This window comes from Camelus bactrianus, chromosome X (assembly GCF_048773025.1).
Source record: "Camelus bactrianus isolate YW-2024 breed Bactrian camel chromosome X, ASM4877302v1, whole genome shotgun sequence".
Classification (NCBI taxonomy): Eukaryota; Metazoa; Chordata; class Mammalia; order Artiodactyla; family Camelidae; genus Camelus; species Camelus bactrianus.
In genome coordinates this window covers 37,331,194-37,358,015 of record NC_133575.1, presented here as the reverse complement: position 1 = coordinate 37,358,015, position 26,822 = coordinate 37,331,194, and the positions used below count along the sequence as shown (strand labels likewise).

The following is a 26,822-nucleotide window of genomic DNA, read 5'->3' as shown; positions in this document are numbered from 1 at the left end:
AAGTTATTGAAATCTATCTGGCTCCATATTATTCCTTGAAGAGAAAAGCAAATATGTACTGTAACTTACATTAGAGTTACATTTGACTAACCAAGCAAAGTTTTAAAAAAAATTAAGATCTTGCTTTTAAGAAGCTATTTTCCTGATCCAAGCCTAGCATCTAAAGACAGTATCCCCAAATAAATCTTCACAGTTTTTATTAGATCCAGTTTAGGGATTGGGGCAGGAAGTAAGAAACCTGAGCTGAACTCAGAAGCAGTCCGTGAACTCTAAAGAAAGTAGTACCTCTCTATGGTCGTGAATGTTTATATCCACTACTTGTGTTGTTCAAACTAATATTTTAACTTTTCTTTGAATTATTTTTCATCACTGTGGCCCACACAAATGAATCTTTGTCAGCTTTTTGCTCTTCTTCACCTCTGACTTCAGACCTACTTCTCCAATATCTCCTGTCTCTTTACTGCTGTCTTCTTTCATTCCCAATTCCACAGCCTTGGTTCCGGTTTCCCATTATTTTACACCATAATGAACTCCTGCCTCTGAGATGTGGCTGGCCAATCCATTTTGCTTCCAGGGTTGCCTTCCCAGAGGGCCACATATGAAAAAATATATCACTATTCTCCTTGGCAATCTTCTCTGGATTCCCAGAGTGTTCAGAATCAGTTCTCCTCTCCATGACATGTCCATCAAAGTTCTCTATGATAGGCCCCACTTTCCTGTGACAGAAAGTCCTCTTCCCAGGCCCTCCAGGTGTCAAACACTCAGGACATCATGGATAGTCACTATCTTGTCTATCCAGTCTGGGCTTCCACATTCTGGGACTTTGCTCAGGGTTGTCCTTCTCTTTTGCTAATTCTTGCTCACCCTTCAGGACTCGGTTTTGCCATCACCATCTGGGAAGCTCCCTCTACTTCCTTTCCAACCAGATGACCTGATTCTCTTCTAAATGCACTTGTGGTGATAGTTTTAATAGTGAATGGTGTCCCTTTTATTTTAACCTCAGAATTATAAAGGATGGGGAGAGCTGCCTGTACTTGTCTGTTTCGTTTTTGTTTTTGTCTGTCAACATTCTGCTGATTTTTCAAGGCTAAGCTCAGATGCCTGCCCCATTGGGAAGTCTCCCCCAAACCCCTTGCTTCTCCTTCTTCAGTTTTCCCACAACAACTCTGTCATTCTGCTTTGTGTCACTGTGTGAGTTGCCGGTATCTCTTCTCTATCAGACAGTGAAGGCAGTGCTGGAGTGTGAATGACTCCCAGCCCAGTGATCCTACGACACTTGCTGGTGATTCTTGACTTACTTCTGTGGTCTCTTCTGACTTCCCAGATAGACTAGATGCTAACCACTTTCTGAGAAAAAGAGTGTATCTTTAGAGACAAACACTATAATGGCCCTCCAGAAAGGATGGAGGAAGAACATGAACCATGCCAGGAGGAGGTACTGTAAATTTAACCTTTCTCTGCAGACTATTTCTGTACTTATAATTTTGGTTTTTATAACATCCAATAAATCAATATTTTCTTTTATGAATCATAACTAAAATCCTTTGCTTAACTGAAGGTCACAAAGATTTTCTCCTATATTTTCTTTCAGAAGCTTTATAATTTTATATTTTACCTATAAGTCTGTGATTGGTCTAAATTAATTTTTTAATTTTAATTTATTATTATTATTTTTAATGGTGGTACTAGGATTGAACCCAGGACCTTATCCATGCTAAGCATGCACTCTACCAGTGAGCTATACTCTCCCCTCCCTGAATTAGCTTTTCTATAAGGTGTGAAGTGTAGGTTGAGGTTCATCTTGGTTTTTAATTTTTTTGAGTTTTAAATATATATATATTCAATTACTCCAGAATCATTTATTAACAGTGTCCTTTCTCTGCTCAAATGACTTTGCACTTTATTCAAAAATCAGTTGACTGAAGGAGGATTCTGAGAAGATGAGGAAGTAGAAAGCACCATAAATCTCTCTCCCATCTAAACAACAATTTCACTGGCAGAATCTGTCTGGTGTAACTATTTTGGAACTCTAGAGAAGAGAGAAAGGAGCAGAGAGAATATTTAAAGAAATAATGGCCAAAAATTCTCTAATTTGATGAAAGATATGAATATAAACATCTAAGCAGCTCAATGAACTTTAAGTAAGATTTACTCACATAGAGCTACAGAAAGACACATTATAAGTGGTCAAAAAACAAAAACAAAGAATTTTGAAAGCAGTAAGAGAGAAGTGACTCATCACATACAAGCCATCCTCCATAAGATCATGAGCAGATTTTTCATCAGAAACTTTGGAGGCCAGAAGGCAGGGGGCTGATATACTCACAATGTTAAGAGAAAAAAAAAACTGCCAACCAAGAATCCTATGTCTGGAAAAATTGTCCTTCAAATGTGAGGGATAAATTAAAACAATACCATATAACCAAAAGCTGAGAGAGTTCATTACCACTAGGCCTACCCTGCAAGAAATGATAAAGGGAGTCCTGCAGGTTGAAATGAAAGGACAATAGGCAGTAATTTGAAGCCATATGAAAAAATAAAAGATCTCAGTAAAGGTAAATGCACGGGCAGTTATAAAAGGAGCCATTATTGTAACTATGGTATGTACGCATAGTTTTTGTTTTCTACATAATATGAGACTAATACATTTTTAAAGACCAGTTATTAATCTAGAAAATAGTATTACTCTAACTTTGGTTTGTAACTCCACATTTTGTTTTCTACATAATTTGACAGACTAATGCATTTCAAAAAAGTTTATTAGCTTAAGTTTTTGGACACAATGTATGAAAATGTAATTTTGTGAAATAAGCAACTGAAAGAGGTGGGGATGGGCTGTTAAAGGAGAAGATTGTGTATGTTACTGAAATTAAGCTGGTATCAATATAAAAAGAAATGAGAAGGGAATTTAAAAGTTTCACTAAAAAAAAAGGAAACTCAACAACTAAATACAAAAGAAGACAGTGTTGCAGGAAATGAGGAACCAAAAGCTATGAGACATATAGGAAACAAATAGCAAAATGGAACTAAGTCCCTCCTTATCAGTAATTATTTTAAAGGAAATAGAGTAAACTCCAATCAAAAGACAGAGACTGGCAGAATGGATTTTTTTAAAAGTGATTCAACTATATGCTGTCCACAAGGAATTCATTTTGGACCCCCAAACACTAATAGGTTGAAAGTGAAAGGATGTAAACGGTTATTCCATGCAAATAATAATCAAAAAGAGAGCAAGGATGGCTATATTAATATCAGACAAAATAAACTTTAAATTAAAAAAATGTTAACAAGAGACAAAGAAGGACATTATATATTTTTAAAAAGTTCAATATAGAAGACTATGTAACAATTATAAACATTTACACACCTAATAACAGACCATCAAAATATATGAATCAAAAATTGACCAAATTGAATGGGTATATAGTTCTACAATAATGGATACTTCAAACCCGTCTCCCAATAATGAGTAGGCAAACCAAACAGAAGGTAACTAAGGAAACAGAGGACATAAACAACACAATAAACCAACAGAATGGGAGAAAATATTTACAAATCATACATCTGATAAGGGATTAATATCCAGAATATAGAGTACCCCTAAAACTCAACAACAACAACAAAACAACCCAATTTAAAAATGGGCAGAGGACTTAAATAGACATTTTTCCAAGGAAGACATACAGATGGCCAATAGGCACATGAACAGATGCTCAACATCGCTATCATTAGAGAACTGCAAATCAAAAGTACAGTGTGATACCACTTCACACCTATTAGGACAGCTACTACCAAAAACCAGAAAATAACTAGTGTTGGCAAGAACGTGGGGAAATTGGAAACCTTGTGAACTGCTGGTGGGAATATCAAATGTACAGCTGCTATGGACAAAGTATAGCAGTTTCTCAAAAAAATTAAAAATGGAACTACCACGTGATGAAGCAATTTCACTTCTGGATATATAGTCAAAAGAATTGAAAGCAGGGTCTTAAAGAGATATTTGTACTCCCATGATCATAGCGGCTCTTTGAAAGAGCTGTAACTCTCTTCTGCCCCTTCCAGTACCAGGAATATGGCCTTTTCAAGTCTACTACTGAACTGGGGCACTGGGGGTGGAAGTAGGGAAAGTTAAAACGCCACAGAGTTTACTGTTCTTATTGAGACTCAATATATTTTCTTGACTAAATACTTCCCAGGTAACTGAAAACCTTTGGTTAATTTTCAGAGTTGTGAAGAAGTTGATTTTGATAATATTTGCCAAATTTTTGTTGCTTTTATGGCAGAGTGGACTTCCAGGGATCCTTACTCCTCCATCTTTGCTGACAGTACTCCCTTTTATCTTTTTTTACATCTTTAGGATCTGCAGTGATTTATCCTCTGTCATTCTTACTATTAATGACTAGTGTCTTCTCTCTTTTTTTTCAGATCATTCTGGCTTGAGGTTTCAGTTTTATTGATCTTCTCAAAGAACCAGCTTCTGGTTTCCTTAATTTCCTCTATTGGTTTTCTGGTTTCTATTTCATTAATTTCTGCTCTGATCTTTATTCTTTCTTCTGATTACTTTAGATTTAATTTGCCCTTATAGCTTTAGTTTCTTAAAAAGGAAGCATTCTTTTTTTAATATAAATGTTTAGTATAAATATAGTATAAATTTACTTCTAAGTATTTCTTTAACTGCATCCCCAAATTTTTACATGTTGTGCTCTCACTTTAATTTAGGTCAAAATACCTTCTAATTTCAAGTTTTACTTGTTCTTTAATCTGTAGATTATTTAGAAGTATGTAATTTAGTTTCAAAACATTCGGGGATTTTCCAGAGATCTTTCTGTTTTTGATGTCTAATTTAATTCAATTCTGGTCCCAGACCATACTTTATATGATGTGAATACTTTTAAATTTATATGATTGGTTTCAAAGCCCTGAATATGGTTTATCTTGGTAAGTGGGTTACATGTACTCTTGTAAAGAAAGTGTAGTCTGCTGATGGTTGGAGTGTTCTATAAATGTCAATGAGGGCAAGTTGATTGATAGTGTTATTCAAGTCTTATATATCCTTACTTCTCTTCTGTTTACTTATTCTAGTGATTATTGAGAGGGGGGTATTGAAATATTTGACTGTAATTGTGGATTTATCTGTTTCTCCTTACAATTCTATCAGATTTTTCTTGACATATTTTGAAGCTCTGTTATTAGGTCCCTAAACATTCAGGATTATGTCCTTGTGATGAATTTCCCCCTTTATAATTACAGAATGAACCTGTCAAGAGGAAACAATTGTGACTCTAATAGTATTTAAAGGTTTTATTCAACTGATGTCCATCAGCTAGAAACTTAATAAAAATAAACTCCCCAAGCTGAAGCAGGTTTAATTTATATAGGGCAAGAAGAAAGGTAAGTGACTGTGGTCTTTCCCAACCTGCAATTTTCCTTATCTGTAACTGCTGAAAATTTGTGGTTGGAACTGTTGACTGTTCCAGTTTTTCATGCCCTTTTCTTAGGATCATTGGTGCAATCTCATGCCTGCAGATTTCAGAACGTTTTTTGAGAGCTATTTTTGTAATCTTAAAGGTTTTTCAAGGCTTAGGAGAGGAGGAGATTGCAAAAAGGGGGAGGGAGAAGAGAAGGGGAGATCAAGATGGCAGAGTAGGAGGATGTGGAGCTCACCTACCCCCACGATCATATCAAAAATACATCTGCATGTGGGGAAATTCTCACTGAAAACAAACAGGAGACTGGCAGAAAGACTCTTCTATAACCAAGGCTGTAAGAAAGATCCACACAGAATCAAGTAGGAAGGGAAGAGAAGCAATCAAGTCAGGACCTGTGCCTTTGGAGGGGACACAGAAGAGGAAAGGGATTACATAGGCTCGGAGATCCTCCTTGGGGAGTGAGAAGTTCAAGCCATATATTGGGCACCCCAGCTTTGGAAGACAAGTCCCCTGAGCTGGCTTGAAAACCAGTGGGATTAACAGGAGGACTATAAGAAACCTACACTCCACTTGTGAAGAGTCTGCACATGCTTGCTTACTCCTGGGAACAAGGGGGAGGGAGCAGATTGAAACTGCCCAGGACTCTGGCCAGTTTCCTGCAACCACCCATGCATGCACCGCAGTCTGAGCTGAGCATCTGCTCCATGGTGCAGGTCCACATTAGGGTGAGGGCTGCCATGGGAGAAGGGAGTGCACGATTGTGAGGGATGAAGCCGGCTTGGACCCAACCTGGCATCTGCACGGAGTGAAGGCAGCCATTGCTGGCACTTGCAGAGGTAGCAAATTAGGAATGGTCTGAAATTCTGGGGCAGGGACCATCACAGCCTGCATCCTGACCCATGCTGATTGTCTGTTCCAGTCCCTCTTGATCCATCACTGCTCCCCTTTGGGGCAAGGGTGCCAGTGCTGGGAGGGGAGAGAGCACACACAGATAGGATGGAGTTGGTCACTGAGCAGAGGAGAAGCCCTAGCCCACGCCTGGCTTGGGCTCTAGCCCCTCCATCTCCAGCCCCATCTCCTACCAAGGTGACAGCTGTCAGCACACCCTGGGAGAAATCATGACTCATGCTCATTTCAGATCCACTTCTCCCACCAAAGCCACTGGGCACTTGCAGACTGTATAGGGATGCTCCCACACAAGGACACCCCTTGAAGACCAGCACAGGTAACTGTTTCACTTAATTTCATAGAGACAGAGAAAGTTAAGCAGAATGAGAAGGCAGAGGAGTTTATTTCAAAAGAAACAACAATAAAAAACGTTAAAAATAGCTAATGAAGCAGAAATGAATAATTTACCAGACAGAGTCAAAGCATTAGTAATAAGAATGCTAACTGAACTAGGGAAAAGAATAGATAAACACAGTGAGAATTATAAGAAGGAACTAGAAAATATAAAAAAGAACCAACCAGAACTGAAGAATACAATGACTAAAATGAAAAATACACTTGAATGAATTAACACTAGGTGATATATACAGAATGCATAAGTGAACTCTAAAGTCTTCACCAAAAAAACTATTAGAACTAATAAATGAATTCAGTGAGGTTGCAGTATACAATATTAATAAACATAAATCTGTTTAAGAATTTCTATATACTAATAATGAAATATAGAAAGGGAAAGTAAAAAAAAAATCTCATTTAAAATTGCATCAAAAAATACCTAGGAATAAACTTAACTAAGATGGTGAAAGATCTATACTCTGAAAACTATAAAACATTGATGAAGGAAATTGAAGATGATTCAAAAAAATGGAATGATATCACTGTGCTCTTGAATTGGAAGGATTAATATTATTAAAATGGTCATACTACCCAAAGCAATCTACAGATTTAATGCAATCCCTATGAAATTACCCATGAGTTTTCACAGAACTAGAACAAATAATCCTAAAATTTATATGGAATTACAAAAGACTTAGAATTGCCAAAGCAATTCTGAGAAGAAAGAATAAAGCTGGAAGCATAACCCTCCCAGACATCAGACTATACTACAAAGCTAGAGTACTCAAAACAGCATGGCACAGGAACAAGAAAAAACACGTAGATCAATGGAACAGAATAGAAACCCCGGAAATAAACCCATACACCTATGGTAAATTAATCTATGACAAAGAAGGCAAGAATATACAATGTAGAGAAGACAGTTTCTTCAACAAGTGGTGCTGGGAAAACTGGACAGCTACATATAAAACAATGAGATTAGAACATTCCCTCACATTATATACAAAAATAAGTTCAATGTGGCCTAAATACCTAAAGGTAAGACCTGAAACCATAAAATTCCTACAAGTGAACATAGGCATAACACTCTTTGACATCAACCTTAGCAATATTTTCTCAGATCAGTCTCTTAAGGCAAAAGTAACAAAGGCGAAAATTAGAAAATGGGATCGAATTAAACTTAAAAGCTTTTGCACAGTAAAGGAAACTATCAATAAAACAAAAATACAACCTATGAAAGAGGAGAAAATATTTGCAAATGATGCAACCAACAAGGGGTTAATATCCCAAATATACAAACATCTCATACAACTCAGTGTCAGAAAAACAAACAATCCAGTCCAAAAAATGGGCACTGAGGGAGGGTATAAATAGCTCAGTGGTAGAGCCCATCTTTAGCATGCACGAGGTCCTGGGTTCAATCCCCAGTACTCTCATTTTAAAAAATGGGCATAAGACTTGAATACACATTTTTCCAAAGAATATATACAGATGGCTAACAGGCACATGAAAAGATGCTCAAGTCACTAATTATTAGAGAAATGCAAATCAAAACCACAAGGAGGAATCACTTCACATCTGTCAGAGTGGCTATCATCAAAAAGTCAAGTAACAAGCATTGAAGAGGATGTGGAGAAAAGGGAACCTTTGTACACTGTTGGTAGGAAGGTAAATTGGTACAGTCACTATGGAAAACAGTATGGAGGTTCTTTTAAAAACTAAAAATAGAACTATGCTATGATCCAGTAATTCTACTCTGGGTATGTACCTGGAAAAAAATGAAAGCAATAATTCAAAAAGATACATGCACCCCAATGTTCATGGCAGCAATATTTAAAATAGCCAAGATATGGAAATAATGTAAATGTCCATCAACAGATGACTGGAAAAAGAAGATGTGTGTGTGTGTGTGTGTGTGTGTGTGTGTGTGTGTCTATATGTATATTTTCTAGGCCACAAAACAGGTTTTTCTAATTACCATAAAGTTTAAGTTAACTCATGTAGAAGCCAGAAGGACTATCTCATACCTCAATATGTGAAAAATTCTTCCATCACTTGTATTCATAGACTTTCTCCCCAATATGTATTACCCTAAGCATTCAAACTGAAGTCTTTTCTACATTGATTATACCCATAAGAATTTTCTCCAGTGCAATCTTCATGTGACTCCTAAGGGATGTAGGACAATTAGAGGCATTTTCAGGCTAACTTTCATAGTTTCTCCCCATTTCATATTCTATTCTGCTTTTTAAAGTAAGAGTTTGTGCTGGAGGCTTTTCCACACTGATTTGACTCATAACATTTTGCTTTACGTTTGTGAAGCCTTAACATTTGTGAATTCCCATGTATGCTTTAATGGATATGTTTACGCCAAAGGTCTTTCCATGTTGAATACATCCAAAGGACTTCTCTTCAGTGTGAGTTTTCACATGCTTCCTAAGAGAAGGGAGATCCTTAATGGCTTTCCGAAAGTCATTGCATTCATAGACCTTCACTCAGTATTCTGTTGTGCTGAGTAAGGTTAATCCTCATGTTGAAAATTTCAAACGAAATATTATATTCATTCAGTTTCTCCTCAGAATTCACTGTCTATTGTTGATTCAGAGATGCGTTATGACTGAAGAAATTCATCTATTCATTATCTTCATTGGAATTCTCCTCTTCTGTTATGGATGTGGTGGATACTATACTTTTAAATGATTTCCTGTGCATGTACATGGTTCCTGCCCTAAGGTTTTTTTTCCAAGTTGAAAGGATGACTCTTGTGCAATAGGACTCTATCATGGTCATTATTTTCATATGGAGATTTTATGATAATTGTTTAAGGCTTAATTATTTTATAAACACTCAATATCTGAGTCAAATTAATGGAAATATGTATGTATGAATTCCCACTGGAAAAAAAAACATGTTTTGAGCTAAATTTATAATATTCATAGTATCTTTCCTGAGACACTGCTTTCTCCTGAGTGAATTCCACTTGCCTAGATGATTTCCCAGCTCTTAGATAGCATATTAGGTTCCTGTTGCCTCTTTAACAAGTTACTACAAACCTAGTGGCTTAAAACAACACAATTTTTTAATCTCACAGTTTTGGAGGTCAGAGTCTGAAATCAGTTGCCCTGGACCAATGTCAAGGTGTTGGCAGGGCTGGTTCTTTCTGGAAGCTCTGAAGGAAGAATCTTTCCTTACCTTTTTCAGCTTATAGTGGCCGCCGGATTATGGGTCCTTTCTCCGTCTTCAAAGCTGATCCTGTCATCACATTCCTTCTCTTCTGCAGTCAAATCTCCCTCAGCCTCCCTTGTATAAGGACACTTGTGATTACATTTAGGGCCCACCTGGATAACTCAGCATGGTCTCCTCATCTTAACATCCTTAACTTAATCACATCTACAAAGTCTATTTTGTCCATATAAGGTAACATTCACAGGCTCCAGGGATTAGGGTCTGGATATTTTGGGGTCCGTTATTCAGCCTACTATACATGGCTTTTCTAATTCAGGGCACTTTCAATATTTTCTTAATGTGAAAAACAAAGAAATATCCCTTGTGACTCTTACCATGCTCAGGTCATTGCATGGCTGTTCCCCAGATATATCCTACTGAAAGGTTGACCCTGGGTGTTTAAGTAAACTCTCAATCTGAAACAAACTTGACAAATATTTAAAATAAGAAGAAAGAAATGCCAGAATAAAGGTTTAAAAAGTCAATATGAGGGTCAAAAGGTACAAACTTCCAGTTATAAAACAAACAAATAATGCGGATGTAATGTACAAAAAAAAAAAGTCAGTACAGTCAATAATAGATTTCTTCCAAATTCAAAATACGGACCCTTAGTTGGAAGAGAATGCAGTCACAAGCAAAGACGGACTTTGAGAACGTTGGCTATACAACCATGTTGGCAATTACAGAAATAATCTGTAGACGTTTTTAAGTCATTTACTAACAATGATTCTATGGCAATTGAGACTGCTGTTGACAAAAAGAAGTTATTATCAGAAATTAGAAATTAAGAGACCATATTAAAATGTTAAATTTAAAGAAGATAAATAGGTCTTTCTCTGGGATTTGTCTGCTGGGGTTGCATGGTTGGTGGCCTATTCATGGGAAAGAGTACATGGTATGGGATGATTATGCAGAGAATAAGACCTTCCATGAAATAGCTGCCAACATTTTCACCCTCAGGGGTTCTAAAATAGGCAAGTGTGACTGTGAGAGCAGCAAATGAGCATACCAAAGTTCTCATCAACCAAATAAAATCTTTCAAAAGGATCCCAAACTCAAAAACCCATTCTGTGCCTCCAATATACTGAGGATCTCTGATCTGAAACTCATGCCCAAGTTTAGATACACATTTAAGGAACCCAAGCCTTTTTACGATGGAGGATTCAAAAAGTCAGTGAAAAGTACAGGTTTTTATTTTCATCGGGAAGTCATTAGACAACAAGCTTCAAGATGGAAGGATCATTTTTGTCTTCTGTGCTGGTGTTCTTCCAGTCACCAGCCCACATCCTGGCACAGAATAGATGTTTAAGAAATATTTGCCCTATAAATGACTAAGGGAAGGAATAATGCCATTTGTGCATATTGTCACCAGATTGCTGTAGTTCTTCAGTACAACATCTCTGTATAGGATCCTCTGAGGTCTAACAGATCCCCTTTCTCCCCAGGGGAAGTCCATAGCCACATACCTGAAGGCTGCTGCTTCCAATAAAACCTCACAGATTCTGTCTCAGTGAGATGCCATCTGCTTTACTGTTCATAGGAGGATGAATGAGATGACAGCCCTGTGGTATGGAGACCACATTCACAGGAAATTTAGATGGGTTTTCTACCCTCACGCTCAGTATCCACACTCAATCCCAAGGCAATCTACCACATCCTGGTCTCATAACTCTAATAGCACCTCTAACACATGCCTTAGCTTATATTTCCAATACTAGACTCCGAGTTCTTCCAGACTGATTCCTCTCTTTCTCCAACATTGAGCATAGTCCCAAGAACAATGTAGGCATGAGCAAAACACTCAATAAATGAAAAATTATTTCCCCAGTGAGATTAAGAGATCTCTTGAGGCAAAGAAATTTTCTCTCCTTCTGTAGTGTCCACCACAGCACTCAGCAGAATGTGATGCCCAAGGGAGGTCAGCAAGCCTGGGTTAGGAGTTGAATGGGAACATTTCTGTGTAGTCCCTCCTATCCACAAGCAGCCCTGAGACCTGACAATACATGATCAGGAATCCAGGCAGTGATTGCTGCAGTCTGTTTTAGGAAACTCCTAGCCAGGCAAAGGAGAAATGTCTACCTGGTGTCTACTTTTTGGAAAAGGGTGAAATTCCTACTCACTTGTGACAAATCTGTCATCGACCCAGAAGCCACTATTTCCTACCCTTGGATGTGGAGCCAAGACAGTAAAAGCTTCTCACCTTTCACAGTCACAAGCCTGGATGCTTCTACATACACTAATTTTGAGCTCCTCCTCTCTCCCGCCATATTCACACACTATTGTCATAAGAATTCATGGTAGTCATGTCTTACCCAGCATCAGAAAAGAAGACTCTGGATGGGGAGTGGAGAGGAATGGATGAAGGGAGTCAAAAGGTACAAACTTCCAGTTGTATGATAAATAAATACTAGGGATGTAATATACATGATTAATATAACTAACAATGATGTATGTTATATTTGAACGTTGTTAAGAGAGTGAATCCTGAGTTCTTATTATAAGGAACTTTTTTTCTCTTTTTCTTTTATTTTGTATCTATATGAGATGACAGATAATGCACTAAACTTATTGGGGTAATCAGTTCATGATGTATGTAAGTCAAATCATTATGCTCTACACCTTAAACCTGTACAGTGTTGTATGTCAATTATATCTCAATAAAACTGGAAGAAAATAAAAGAGGACTCTGGGCTTTGCTGCCCATGAGGAAGAGATTAACAGTTCTAGCTTGAGAACATAGCTGGCCGGGTCAACTTCATTCCCCCCTGATCCAGTGGAGTCTGGCGTCCTGTTTCATCACCAACCATCAACCAATAGTAATGAGACATAAATCATTAGCTTTCTCATGGCAGTAGACCAGTCCACACATGTGAAAGTCTTTGAAAATGTAAAGTGCTCTACATTTTCTAATATATTCACATTAACTTTAAGTGCCATTTTCTGAGGACTCCCTATATGCTGGAGAGCATCCTGAGAACTTCACCTGCATTTGTCCATTTAACTCTAATTCTGCCAAGTACATATTATTCCTCCCACTTAATGGCTGAGGAAACTTAGGCACAGAGATGATGATGAACCTAAGACTGACAGAGTTATTAACATGCCCAGTGGGAAAATGGCTGAGTTAGGAATTGAATGCCAGTCTATCTGTTTCCAAAGCCTAAACTCTCCTAACCACTACATTTCTACGGAAAGAAACGTAAAAGTTTTGAAATTATTGGCGATATTGTGATTCTTTACCATACCTACCCAGGAGATGATCATACAAGGTTACTAATTCATGTGTTGTGTGTAGACCAGTAGCATGATCTGGGAACGTGTTAGAAATGAAGAATCTTGAGCCCCAACTCAGACCTCCTGAATAAAAATGAGCATTATCCTGAACCAGATCCTCAAGGGTTTCAGGTGCATGGCTGAATTGGAGAAACGCTAGGCTAGAACTCTGGCAGGTGCCATTAAGCACTAGCAAATGAAATGGTCCATTCATTCAGATATCCTGGAGCTCCTCCTGCTGGCAAAACACCTGCATTCAGGCCCCTACCTCTGGCTCACTCATTTATTAAATCCATTCAACTATTTATTCAAATCTTGCTACATGGAGGCACTGAGGAGTCATCAGTGAATGATCACAAACCACAGCACATATTGGAGAACTTACAATCTACTGGTTAAAAGCAGAAATCAAACTACTAATAAATTACATATTGGGTGGTGTTAAGTTCGGTTGGAAAAACAAAGCAAGCTGACGGAATATGAGGTGCCCAAAACACGCACACATCCAAGAGTATTTGTATTGAGAAGCAGGACTGATTTTGAGCAAGATAAGTAAATAGTTATCTTTCTGAGCAGATAAGATAAATAACTATTTCACAGAGCACTATAAATTAAGACCTGGCTTGCTCAAAAAATATTATTGAAACCTCAAAGCATTAGAAAGAACTCGAAATGTCATCGTTCTGCAAAACCTGTGATGTTGGTTTACTTCAACTTACCCTAACCAGGAGGTGTTGAAGTCAAACAGTTCTTGGCCCTCTTCTTCTGCAGAGGGCGGAACTTGGGTCTCCTCCCATGCTGGAAAGAGGCATGACAAAGAGGGTCTAAAGAGTGCTCATGCCAAAAATATGGTCTACTGTCATCCCCTCCCAAATCCATACTTCAGTCTAATCAAGAGAAAAATACCAAACACACCCAGATTGGGGGACATTCTACAGGATACTTGGCCAGTACTCCTCAAGACTGTCAAGGTCATGAAAAAACAAGGGGGGAATAAGAAGCTGTCATAGACTTGGGGAGACTAGAGAGACATGACAACTAAATACAATGTGGTCCTTGGATTGGATTCTAGAACAGAAAAAAGGCCATTAATGGAAAAGACTGGTGAAATCCAAAAAAGATTGAAGTTTTACTTAATAGCAATGTGTCACTGTTGGTTTCTCCATTTTTGATAAATAAACCATGGAAATGTAAAATCTTAATGATGGGAAAAATTGGAGAGGGGTATACAGAAACTCTTTATAATATCTTTGCAACTTTTCTGTAAATCTAAAATTATTCCAAATTAAAAAGTTTTTTTGTAAAGAAAACAACCTCAGTTCAAAGATTGGCAAAAGGTTGATACTTGTTGCAGCTGGGTGGTAAGTACAAGGAAACTCATTATACTGTTTTCTCCACTTTAATGTCTGTTTGAAAATATCCATAATAAAAATATGTTAAAGAAAAAAGATTTCATTCTGATTATTCGAAATATTTCATAAGGTAAACATGTAGCGAAACTAAGAAAAATCGAGAGAAAAGTCATCCCAAAAATAGAATGAAAAGGGAGAAATAACTACAAAAGTAACAGTTACTTTAAAAGGCTTACAGAATATTGTAAACAATTACACATTAATTCAAAACCTAGTTAATGCTACCTGAATCCGCATATCAATCTTAGTAGTATCACAAAAGGCAGGATGACAGACATTGTCAATCAACAGAAATATACAGCAATAGAAAGTACAAAATACCATCTACGAAGCATGGCCAAAAAAAAAAATTGAACCTAAATCTAATACAGCACCTAGATCTAGCTCACGTTTATAAGAAACAGTACCAAGAATGGAAAAAAATTAAAAGACATCACGATGGAAAAAAATTACGTTGTGGAACATTGTTCAGGGCAAATGACCAGAATTCTCCACAGTCAATTTCATTAAAAAAGTGAGAGGACTGTTATGACTTGAGACATTAACAGCCAAATACAAGGTATGAACGTTCTTCTATATCCCTGCCTTCTTCCCCCTGGATTATTTTGAAGCGAATCCCAGACATCTTATTATTTCTTCTTAAATATTTTCAATGTTACTTTCCCAAATAAGAATACCTTTGAAAATAATTACTGTAATACCATTACCACAATTCCAGATTAACAGCAAGTATCCAGTGTTCAAATTACCCCAATTACCTCATACATTCTTAATGAATTGTTTGGATCAGGATGCAAATAAGGCTCACAGATTATAATTGGTTGATATAGTTCTTAAATTTCTCAATCTATGTGCTCCTCGTCCACCACATACCCTCCTTGCACATATTTGTAGATGAAAAGAGATAGTCTTAAAGGAGTTCCAAATGAATGTACTTGGAATGAATTTCTGGCAAATTGGTGGTTAGATCTAAAGTCTTATCTTGAATATATTGTGGGCTAAGTTCCAGACCACCACAATAAAGCGAATATTGCAATAAAGTGAATCACATGAATTTTTTTGGTTTCCCACTGCATACAAAAGTTATGTTTACACTATATTGTTAAGTATTAAGTGTGCAGTAGCATTAAGTCTAAAAAATGTACATACCTTAATTTTAAAATATTTTATTGCTAAAAAATGCTAACCATCATCTGAGCCTTTAGCAAGTTGTAGTAGTAACATCGAATATCACTGATCACAGATCACCATAACAAATATAATAATGAAAAAGTTTGAAATATTATGAGAATTACCAAAATGTGACACAGAGACATGAAATGAGCAAATACTGTTGGAAAAGTGGTGTTGATAGACTTGCTCAACGCACGGTTGCCACAAACCTTCAATTTGTAAAAACCGCAATTATCTACAAAATGCAATAAAGCAAATGCAATAAAGTGAGGAACACCTTATTGATAAGATTCTGATTCAATTTTTTTTTTGTCAAAAATACTTCAGAGGCGGTGTGACCAATGCTTCCATCGGGTTATATTCCATCTTCCATGTCAGATTGTCTTTTTTTGTGATTTTAGCAGTAATTGGTGGCTATTGCCTATTTACACTAATTCCAAATGGTTTCCAAAAGAATGATATTCTATCTCTATTACTCCTTCACTTATTACAGAGCACTTTTATAAATAAAAACTTTCTTTCATCAATTATTTGGTTATCTTGAGTCAAAGGCCATGTAAGAAGAGCAGGAGAAATGTTTTATTCTTTCTCTTTATTTAAGCAGATTTCAAATTAATGAAGTGGTTTACTAGCGCCTCCAAATGTGACCTATGAGTTGTTTCTGTATCAATATGAATTCTCAGATTTGAATATATCTAATGTGTTTCAATCAGTTGCAGTTATCCCTACTGCTACTCAAATTGTCCCATCTTTCACCAGTGGAAGCCTTTTTGACTGATTTCTGAGTTCTTTTGACATGAATAAAGCAGCTTTTGAAAGCATCCTTGCTAGCTGGAATGACAAGACATGCTGATATCATTTTATACTCATCTTTCCTAAAAATCAGTAATTTTGCAAAGGAGCTCTAATTGCTTTTAATGGGTAACGGTATGTATAGACTCCCATCCAGGAGATGGGGTTGCTCATTGCTACTGTGTTGACCACTGCTTCTAAGTCTTTTCGGTGGACAGAGCTACGAAATAAGTATCATGAATCACATTGATACTTCTGATTCAAATTTGGGTATACAGATGTTTATACCTCTCATCAGTCTTATATCTGTATAGTGGGTTGAATGGTGACCTCCAAGGTATATGTCCACCTGGCACCTCAGAATGTGACCTTATTTGGAATAAGGGTCTGTGAAGATATAATTAAGGATGATCTTGAGATAGGGTCATCCTGGATTAGAGTGGGCCCTAAATCCAATGACGGGTGTACTTAAAGAGACAGAAAAGGAGAAGACATACAGAGACAGGAGGGAGATGCCATGTGAAGTCTGAGGCAGAGATTGAAGTGGTGTTTCTACAGGCCAAGGAATACCAAGGATTGCTGACAGTCAACAGAAGCGAGGAGAGAGGCACAGAAGAAAAAGAACCAACCCTGCTGGCATCTACATTTTGGACTTCTGGCCTCAAGAACTGTGAACTTCTGGCCTTTAAACTGTTGCTTTAAGTCACCAAGCTTGTGGCAATTTATTAGCTAATACAATATATATCTTCATTCTTCCGCTAACGACAGCACAAGCCTTGCAGACTAGCCCACAACAGACACACAGTCTCTAAGTAACAATACCACCACTACTACCATTACCATGTATATGCACACACATCTTCCTCCACTTTTGAAAAATGGTAGCATACTATATGCTTTTTTCCACCTTACTTTTACAATTAACAATATCTATTAGAGATCTCTCATAGTGGTTTATCTTCCTCGTTCCTTTATACAGCTGCATAGTATTCCAAACTGTGACTACCATAGCTTACTAAACTGTCCCCTATGAATGAATATTTGAATTGTTTCTAGCCTTCTGTTGTTAAAAATCGTGCTTCAGTGAATTGCCTTTTTATACTTTTACCAGTGTAACTTTGAAATAAATTGTAAGGGGTGAGATTGTTGGATCAAAGGGTAAATGCATATGAAATTTCATAAGATATCACCAAGTTCTTGTCCCTAGAAGCTGTACCTGAGATATAGGCAAATACCCGTTTCCCCACAGGCTCACCAGCTGAGTGTGCTACCAAACTTGGATTTTGGGTAGATGATATCTTAGTATAGCTTATTTTGTTTTCAGAATTAAATTTTATTTCACATTGATAGAAGTTGAAAAAAAGTTTTATGTTTTCCCATGTTACAGTAGAATATTTCATTGTAATGAGAGATTTCTTATCACAAATAAAATCTTCCCACTTTAAATCAACTGAAAGTTTATGTTCTCCAAGGTAAAGGAAAATAATTCCATAAATCAGGACTTAGCAAATTATGGCCCATTGGCCAAATCTGGCATGCCATCTTATTCTGTAAATAAAGTTTTATTGGAACACAGCCACGTCCATCCATTTGCATATTGTCTATAGCTTCTTTCATGCTACAATACAGAGTTGACTAATTGTGACAGAGGCTTTACTATCAATTAGAACACAGTTATAAAGAAACATTTATAATTTTGTTTGATTAGTAGGAATTTAGCAGACTAATTAATAATAATAGATCAGAAAGCATACATTTCTACTATGTATTAAACCTTGTGGTCTTTGCACTACATTTCCAGGATTCTAAATAACCCTTTTTGTATTACCCGTAAACAAATTTCCTTCCAAAGGTTGTTTGGCAGTACTCTGAAATATTTTAATTTATAAAGTCAAACAGTCACTACTTTTATGTTTGTACAAAAACTAATTTTTAAAAATCATTTGACAAAGTCAATTTTTCAAATGAGTCTATTGGCAGGCTTTTTTTTAAAGCAATTTTTGATGGACTGCTAATTTTTTCACAGTGCTTAGTTTCAAACATAACTAACAAAAACAGAAACAAAAATAACTCAAAGAAATATTTGTATATAACCATTACAGATGACAAAATAACAAAAAAGAAACAAATTTCAATTCAGTTGTAAAACCATAAATTGAGATATTATCTGCAATTATGTCTATCAAGTCATTTTGAGAACTTAAATGTGTTGAATATTATAGAATATTTAAGGAAAATGACTTAAGATTCTAAAATTAGTCTTCTCTAAATTAAAAATATTCTAAGATGGATAAGAAAAATCTGAACCAGATAGCTGTAATAACAATAACATTTACCTTCTTACAGAACTTGTTTTCATTCTATGATACTAGGAGAATCATTTTAGGCAAAATCATCTTAGAAACCATAATTTTTAATTAAACTCTTTAAAATTTCAAAACATATTAAAATGTGACACTAAATATTCTTCCAGTTGGTTACAGAAAAATAAAACCACAAAATTATTCCTAATCTAAGGTAACTGCTTAAGAAATAAGTAGTATAGAGGCCTAAAGTGGTATCTAGTTTCTTTATGTAATAAATATATATTAAACTCTGTCAGAGCAGGCAGATAGCTAGATATGAGCAGAGAAAGGGGGACACAGACCTAACGGCAGGAATTGGGCAGAAAGGAGGGGCACAAGCCAAATGCAGGAAACCACACATCATGTAAGCACCAGGGGTCCCCGGGCAGACACAGAAAAGCAGGAACCTTTGGGCTGATAAGTGGTCACACCTTTTGGGGTGGTGAGTGGCCTGGAGACCTACAAAGAAAGGTGAGAAAAGGCAGGAATTTCCAGTGTCCGAATGTAACCTTTTGCTCATTATGCCCTCATTTCAAAAAAATTAGCCTTGCGGATTAGAAGTACCCATCATGCACTGGTGCCATGACACTTCTGATCCAGACTAAATAAGGACAAAAATCCCTCCTCCCTTTGGGAAGGTGGAGTTAGGATGATAATCAGAGAAGGGGAATACGACCCCAAACCCTTCCCTCCCCAATGAATATTCTGCTCATTCATTTTTACACCCTGTGTAACTAACTTGCCAAAGAAACACAGGGCAGCCACTCACCTGAGCCTGCCTGCTCTCCCTTTGAAAGTGTACTATCTATCCTTTAATCAATTCTCACTTTACTTTTTTTTAACCACTACTTTTTGTCTCTGAATTCTTTCTGGGACCGGACAAGAATCTGGAACGCTGGTTGCATCCACCGGCAACAACTCCATCTGATTGAGTATGTCAATGTATGAATTGCAGATGTCCATGGCAAGGAGGCAATATTTTATCTGCTATGAGGGGTATTAAAGGAGAAACATAATTTTTTCCCTAAAAGTGAGAAAAGAATGTTAAATAGAAGTAACATGTGAAAAAACAGACACATTAGTATCTGAAATAAAGGCACCATTAATAAGGAGAGTAATAATATCACTCATTTATTGATGCTTCAAACTATTATCTTCCATTGTTGGGAATAATGCAATATCTCTTCATTCTTATGTGTCACAATCATCACATATATATGAATAAACATACAAAAATACAGACACTGCCTGGTGACTAAGCATTTTTGGAACAAATCAAGAGTCTAAGTCACAGCATGCATAAGTCATTTGTATCAAAACTGTTAATTTATACCGGTACAAATTTTCATGAAGCATACTAACATTTTTAAATGATGTAATCAAAAACCTCGTTTAAAGAAGGGATAGACTTCTAGAATGGCTAAGTGAGGAGCTTGGCAAATCCTCTCCCCAAAAAGCAATTATAAAAGTGGACAAAATTGTCAAAAAGCAACCAGCTAAAGACTCTGGAAATTGACCAAAGTTATCCAACAAATTGAAAAGTGCTGATTCAAGAAAATCTGCTGAACCTCAGTAAGAACGGTGGGAGTCTGTTAACTGGAGCTGTTCCTTCCCCCTCCATCTCTGAGACACAGAAGTTTCACTGGGAAAGAACAGTCCCCACGGACAAGCAGCTCTGCTACAGGAGGGGGCTGACTTTATTTGGAGCAGAGTGAGGAAAATTCCATGCCCAGGGGCGTTAGCAAAACCATCAGTGACCTCAGTGGCTAGCAATCAGGAAAGGTCAACAACGTAGCTCGCCTGAGGCCTCAGTACTGACTGGGGCAAGCAATTAACCAGTCAGTCGTAAATTTAAGAGGGAGATCTAGGGAATGACACAGACAAGACAGGCCTTGATAAGATCCTAGTTATCAAGTGATCTAGAAGAACTGTGCACATGAGCAAATCTTCATGCATATTCAGGAGAAACTGGAATGAGCCCTAGCAAGCTACTCTACCCTGGTTGAACATAAAATACTGTGAATACAGAAAGTAAAAACCAAGAGATACTTGGAAAGTAGCTGCACTTTTAATGCATCCCCTCAAGCTACACCCAGATCCATCAGCAAAGGGTAGCTGCCTTACTGCCTGGAGGTGTATAACTATAATCTCTGACCAATCACTGGTTGTCAAGTAAGCTTGCTGACCCAAGGACTACCCTAACAAGGTATATTCTCTACATTTTCTTAAATATAGAAAAACAATGTTTGTAAACACTGAGCAGAAATAAAACTAGCCAGACACTGTGAGGAAAAACCCTCCTTAGAATGAGTCCGAGCAAGTCACAAAACAAAAACACCCGCCAGAGGATAGGGTGATCAGAATCGAGAGTTGTTACAATATATTATCTAATGTATCCTGTTTTTCACACTGCCCACTCCTCAAGCCAAAAATAGGCAGAAGATCTAAACAAGCAATTCTCCAAGGAAGAAATACAAATGATCAATAGGCACATGAAAAAATGCTCAGTATCACTAATTGTCAGAGAAATGCAAATCAAAACTACAATGAGGTATCACCTCACACCAGCCAGAATGGCCATCATTCAAAAGTTCACAAATGACGGATGCTTGAGAGACTGTGGAGAAAGGGGAACCCTCCTACACTGCTGGTGGGAATGCAGTTTGGTGCAGCCACTGTGGAAAACAGTATGGAGATTCCTCAAAAGACTAGGAATAGACTTACCATATGACTCAGGAATCCCGCTCCTGGGCATATATCCAGAAGGAACCCTACTTTAAAAAGACACCTGCACCCCAGTGTTCACAGCAGCACTATTTACAATAGCCAAGACATGGAAACAGCCTAAATGTCCATCGACAGATGACTGGATAAAGAAGAAGTGGTACATTTATACAATGGAATACTATTCAGCCATAAAAAACCGACAACATAACGCCATTTGCAGCAACATGGATGTCCCTGGAGAATGTCATTCTAAGTGAAGTAAGCCAGAAAGAGAAAGAAAAATACCATATGAGATCGCTTATATGTGGAATCTAAAAAAAAAAAAAAGAACATAAATACAAAACAGAAACAGACTCACAGACATAGAATACAAACTTGTGGTTGCCAAGGAGGTGGGGGTGGGAAGGGACAGACTGGGAGTTTGAAATTTGTAGATACTGACAGGCATATGCAGAATAGATAAACAAGATTATACTGTGTAGCACAGGGAAATATATACAAGATCTTGTGGTAGCTCACAGCGAAAAAGAATGCAACAATGAATATACGTATGTTCATGTATAACTGAAAAGTTTTTCTCTACACTGGACATTGACACAACATTGTAAACTGACTATAACTCAATTAAAAATGCAAAAAAAAGAGTTGTTACAATATATTATCTAATATATCCTGTTTTCACACTGCCCCCCCCCAAAAAAAAAACAAAAGACAACAAAAAATTATGAGACATGCAAGAAAAAAAGTATGACCTATACACAGGGGAAAAAAACATTCAATAGAAGCTGTCTATGAAGGGGCCCATATGTTGCACTTAGCATACAAAGACTTCAAAACAGCTATTATGAATATAAATAAATAAAAGAAACCATGAGAGAGAAACAATACTTTATATATGTGAGACAATAATATGGATGAGAGTGAATCTCTCATCAGAAAACATGGAGGCCGGAAGGAACTGGCGTAATATTTTTCAAGTGATAAAGTAAAAGAAATGTCAGCTAAGAAGTCCTAACCAGCAAAAAATATCCTTTAGGAATAAAAGCGCAATCAAGCATTCTCAGCTGAAAAAAAAATCTAAGAGAATCTGTCACCTGTATACCTACCTTGAAAGTATGGCTAAAGGAAATCCTTGTAACAGAAAAGTAATGATAAAAGAAGGAATCTTGGAACAACGGAAAGGAAGTCAGGACATCTGAAGGAGTAAAAACAGGGATAAGTGAAATGGACTTGACTTCTCTTGAGTTTTCTAAATCATATTTGACAGTGGAAGCAAAAATTGTAAGTTGTTTGATGTGGTTTTCAATGTATGTAGAGGAAATACTTAATATTATGAAAGGAGGAGGATAAAGGGACTTAAATGGAGGTAAGGACTTTACATTTTACTCTCCAGGCAAAATAGGGGGAAAATGTGGTATATACACATAATGAAATATTATTCAGCCACAAAAAGGAATAAAGTACTAATAAATGTTACAACATGGATGAATGAACTTTGAAAACATTATGCTAAGTGAAAAGCCAGATATAAGAGATCACATATTGTATGATTCCATTTATACAAAATGTCTAGAATACACACATCTATTAGAGACAGAAAATAGATTTGTGGTTGCTTAGGGCTGGAGAGGACGCAAGAGTGGGCACAGGAGTTCAATTAGGGGTAATGAAAATGTTTTAAAATTAGATTGTGGTGATGTTGCACAACTCTGTGAATATACTAAAAATCACTGAATTGTACACTTCAAATGTATGGGTTTTATGGTATGTGAATTATATTCCAATAAAGCTGTTTTTAAAAACTATCATAAACTTCAGATACACATTACTTTATTTAAGATGGACAAAGAACAAGGGCTTACTGCATAGCACAGGAAACTACACTCAATTTCTTCTAATGAGCCATAATGGAAAAGAAACTGAAAAAATATATATGTATGTATGTAGATGTATAACTGAAATGCTTTGCTGTAACCTGAAACTAACACTGTAAACTGACTACGCTTTGAAATAAGAATAAAAAACAAAAAAATTATAAACTTAAGTGTAAAACATTACACTACAAAACTTCTAGAATAAAACATAGGATAAAATCTTTGGGAGCTAGGCTTGTGAAGACATAACACCAAAAGCATGATCCAAAAAGAAAAATAATCAATAAACTAGACTTCAAAAATTAAAACCTTTTGCTCTGCAAAAGACCCCATTAAGAGGACAAAAAGACAGACTGAAAGAAAATATTTGCAAACCATATGTATGACAATGACAAAGGGTTTGTATCTATAGTATATAAAGAACTCTGAAAACTCAAAAGTTAAAAAAAAAATTCAATTAGAAAGTAAGAAAAGGATGCGAAAAGACACTTCACCAGAGAGGATATGTGAATGACAAAATAGCACGGGACAAGGTGTTCCACATCATGAACTAAGGCCACGATGAACTATCACTAAACACCTAATAGAATGGCTTAAAATGTTTTAAATAGTGACAACACCAAATGCTAGAGAAGATACAAAAGAACCAGGTCACTCATCCATTGCTGGTGAGACTATAAAATAATACAGCCACTCTGGAAAACAGTTTGTCAGTTTCTTAAAGAAATTAAACATACACTACCATGCAACCCAACAATTGCATTTCTGGACATTCATCCTAGAGATATGAGAATTAAATCCACACAAAAACCTGTACATGATTGTTCATAGCAGCCTTACTGGTAATAGCCGAAAGTTGGAAACAACCTAAATGTCCCTAAATACATGAATGGTTAAACAAACTGTGATACATCCACACCATGGGATACTACTCACAACAAAAGGAAGGAACTACTGATACCTACAACAACTTGGATGGATTTCCAGGGCATTACACGGAATGGGAAAAAAAAAAAACAAGTCTCAAAAGGACACATACAGTATAATTCCATTCATAAAACATTCTCAAAATGACAAAATATAGAAAGGGAAAACAGATTAGTGGTTGCCAGGAGTTACAGATAATGGAGAGAGGGGTGGGTGCAACTATGAAAGGGTAGCATGAAGCAGATCATTACAGTGAGAAAATATTTCTGTATCCTGATTGTGGTAGAAGTTACTGAATCTGCACATGTAAAAAGACAGCATAGAACTGTATACACACATCATACTGACATCAGTTTCCTTTGTTTGATATTGTACTATAGTTACACAAGACTCAACCATTGCAGGAAACTGGGTGAAAGTACACAGGACCTCTCTGTGCTATTTTTGGAAATTCCAGTGAATCTATAATTATTTCAAAATAAAAAACTTAATGAAGACAAAATACATTCCTAGAGAAACAAAGACAAGGAGAATTCTTTGTTGGGTGACCCGGCTTAACAAGAAACCATAAAAGAAGTTTTAAATTTTTATTTTTAAACTTTATCTATTATAGATTATCTATTGATGATTTTCATGAACGTAACTGACCGCATTTTTTACTATGGCTATAGGAAGATCAGAGACAAATTCACAGCTAAGTGCAGATGTAAATTTAGTACCTGCCTCCCAATCTTCTCTGATGCTAATCTTTTACTTCGTATTTTCTGTGATCCTACCTTTACTTTTCAATTTTGTGGGATGTGTTCTTATCAGGTTCCAAATATCCAGTGGAAAATAAAATAGGCAATGAATGAACAAATAAGCCATAACTCATCTGGGCCTCATTCGTTTCTTGCTCATCTTGGGTAAAGGCAAAGACAGAGATCTCTGGTCATAGCTGGGGGAGGTTAGATGGTAGGAGGTTGGACGGGAGGAAGAGAAAATATATGTGGAGATATGAGAGCCTCATATCTCCCAGAAGCACCAGCCTGAAAATGTCTACCTGTAAGCTGGGTAAGAGGTCACCAGTGGAAGCCAGAGAGGGCCACGTGCTTCTAGCCCCAACCTATGAAGTGGTGACTGACGTGATGGTGTAGGGCTGGCAAACTTTCTGTAAAGAGTAAGATAGTGAATACCTTAGGAATTTCAGGCCACGTGGTCTCTTTAGCAACTACTCAACTCTGCCGTTGTAGAGATGACAAATTGACATAATGGAGTAATCATAGTTCAGGCATACAAAAATGGAGTCGGGCAGCTTTTGAGGATCTGCTCTCAGGCGTATCCTGGCACTACTGAGAACATGAATTTTCTCCGAACTGTATAGAATTCAAGAACACCAGCAGCCGTTTTCAAAATGATATCTGCTAGCAGCTGCTAGCTGCAACCTTGCAGTTTCAAAGTTCCCACCACCACCCCGAACCCTTGGCACGTATGTAAGCATTTTGAATCCCAATCAATGCTTGCTTAACAAACACCCTTACTTCTTGCCAGCTCCAATCCTAATTTTGAAAATTTATGTAAACTCACTGGATTTTTTTCTTTTGCCTTTATAAAGCTCTTCCGTTTTGTAGTCCTGCAGAACACAATTCAAGTGCTTCTTGAGTCTGTGTCTCCCAGATTAGTCCTAACAAACTCAAAATGAATGCCTCTTTATTTCAACCAAGCCTCCATTCTTGGAATTCTTGGTTGACATAGCATGGAACCAGTCACAGACGTTAAATTGTTGACAGAAGTAACCAGTAAGCAATCTATGATAGGAATAGGAATAGAAAAGAGCTTTACTTGAGACAAACTGAGGACTAGAGCCCAGAAGACAGCCTCTCAGATCACTCTGAGGAATTGCTCCAGAGAAACATGGTTTTCAGCACAGTTTTCTATCTTGTCAGAACAGAGAACATCAAACAAGTCAGGGATACTTTCCTTCAAAGTTTAAAAAAAAAACAGCATGTACACAGAGAATCAGTATAGCCTTGGCACCTGGGAAGGGAGTCTTATCGAAGGAGGACCAGCATTGATGGCCCAGGAAGGCAGGCATTTAATCTTTAACGTGGACATTCTTTACGTCTGGTCAATCTGCCCTTTTCTTTAATAATTAAAGCAGATGTACAGTGTATATTTGATTGGCCACAAACAGGCTGTTTTAGTTAGCATAAAATTCAAGTTGACTCATGTATAAGCCAGAATGACTTCCTTATACCTCAATATGTGAAAATTTCTTTCATCAAAGTAAACGAATGAGTGTGGCTGTTTAAACCTTTATTATTGAACACTGAAATTTGAATTTCACATAATTTCCCGTATCACAAAATACTCTTCTTTTCA

At 36.9% G+C, this 26,822-nt stretch overlaps 1 long non-coding RNA gene across 1 annotated transcript in view; it reads right to left on the bottom strand.

Annotated features, from left to right (window-relative positions):
* Positions 1-26,822, bottom strand: part of LOC123612170 (uncharacterized) — a 30,548-nt gene that overhangs the window by 1,730 nt on the left and 1,996 nt on the right. The window lies entirely within an intron of this gene.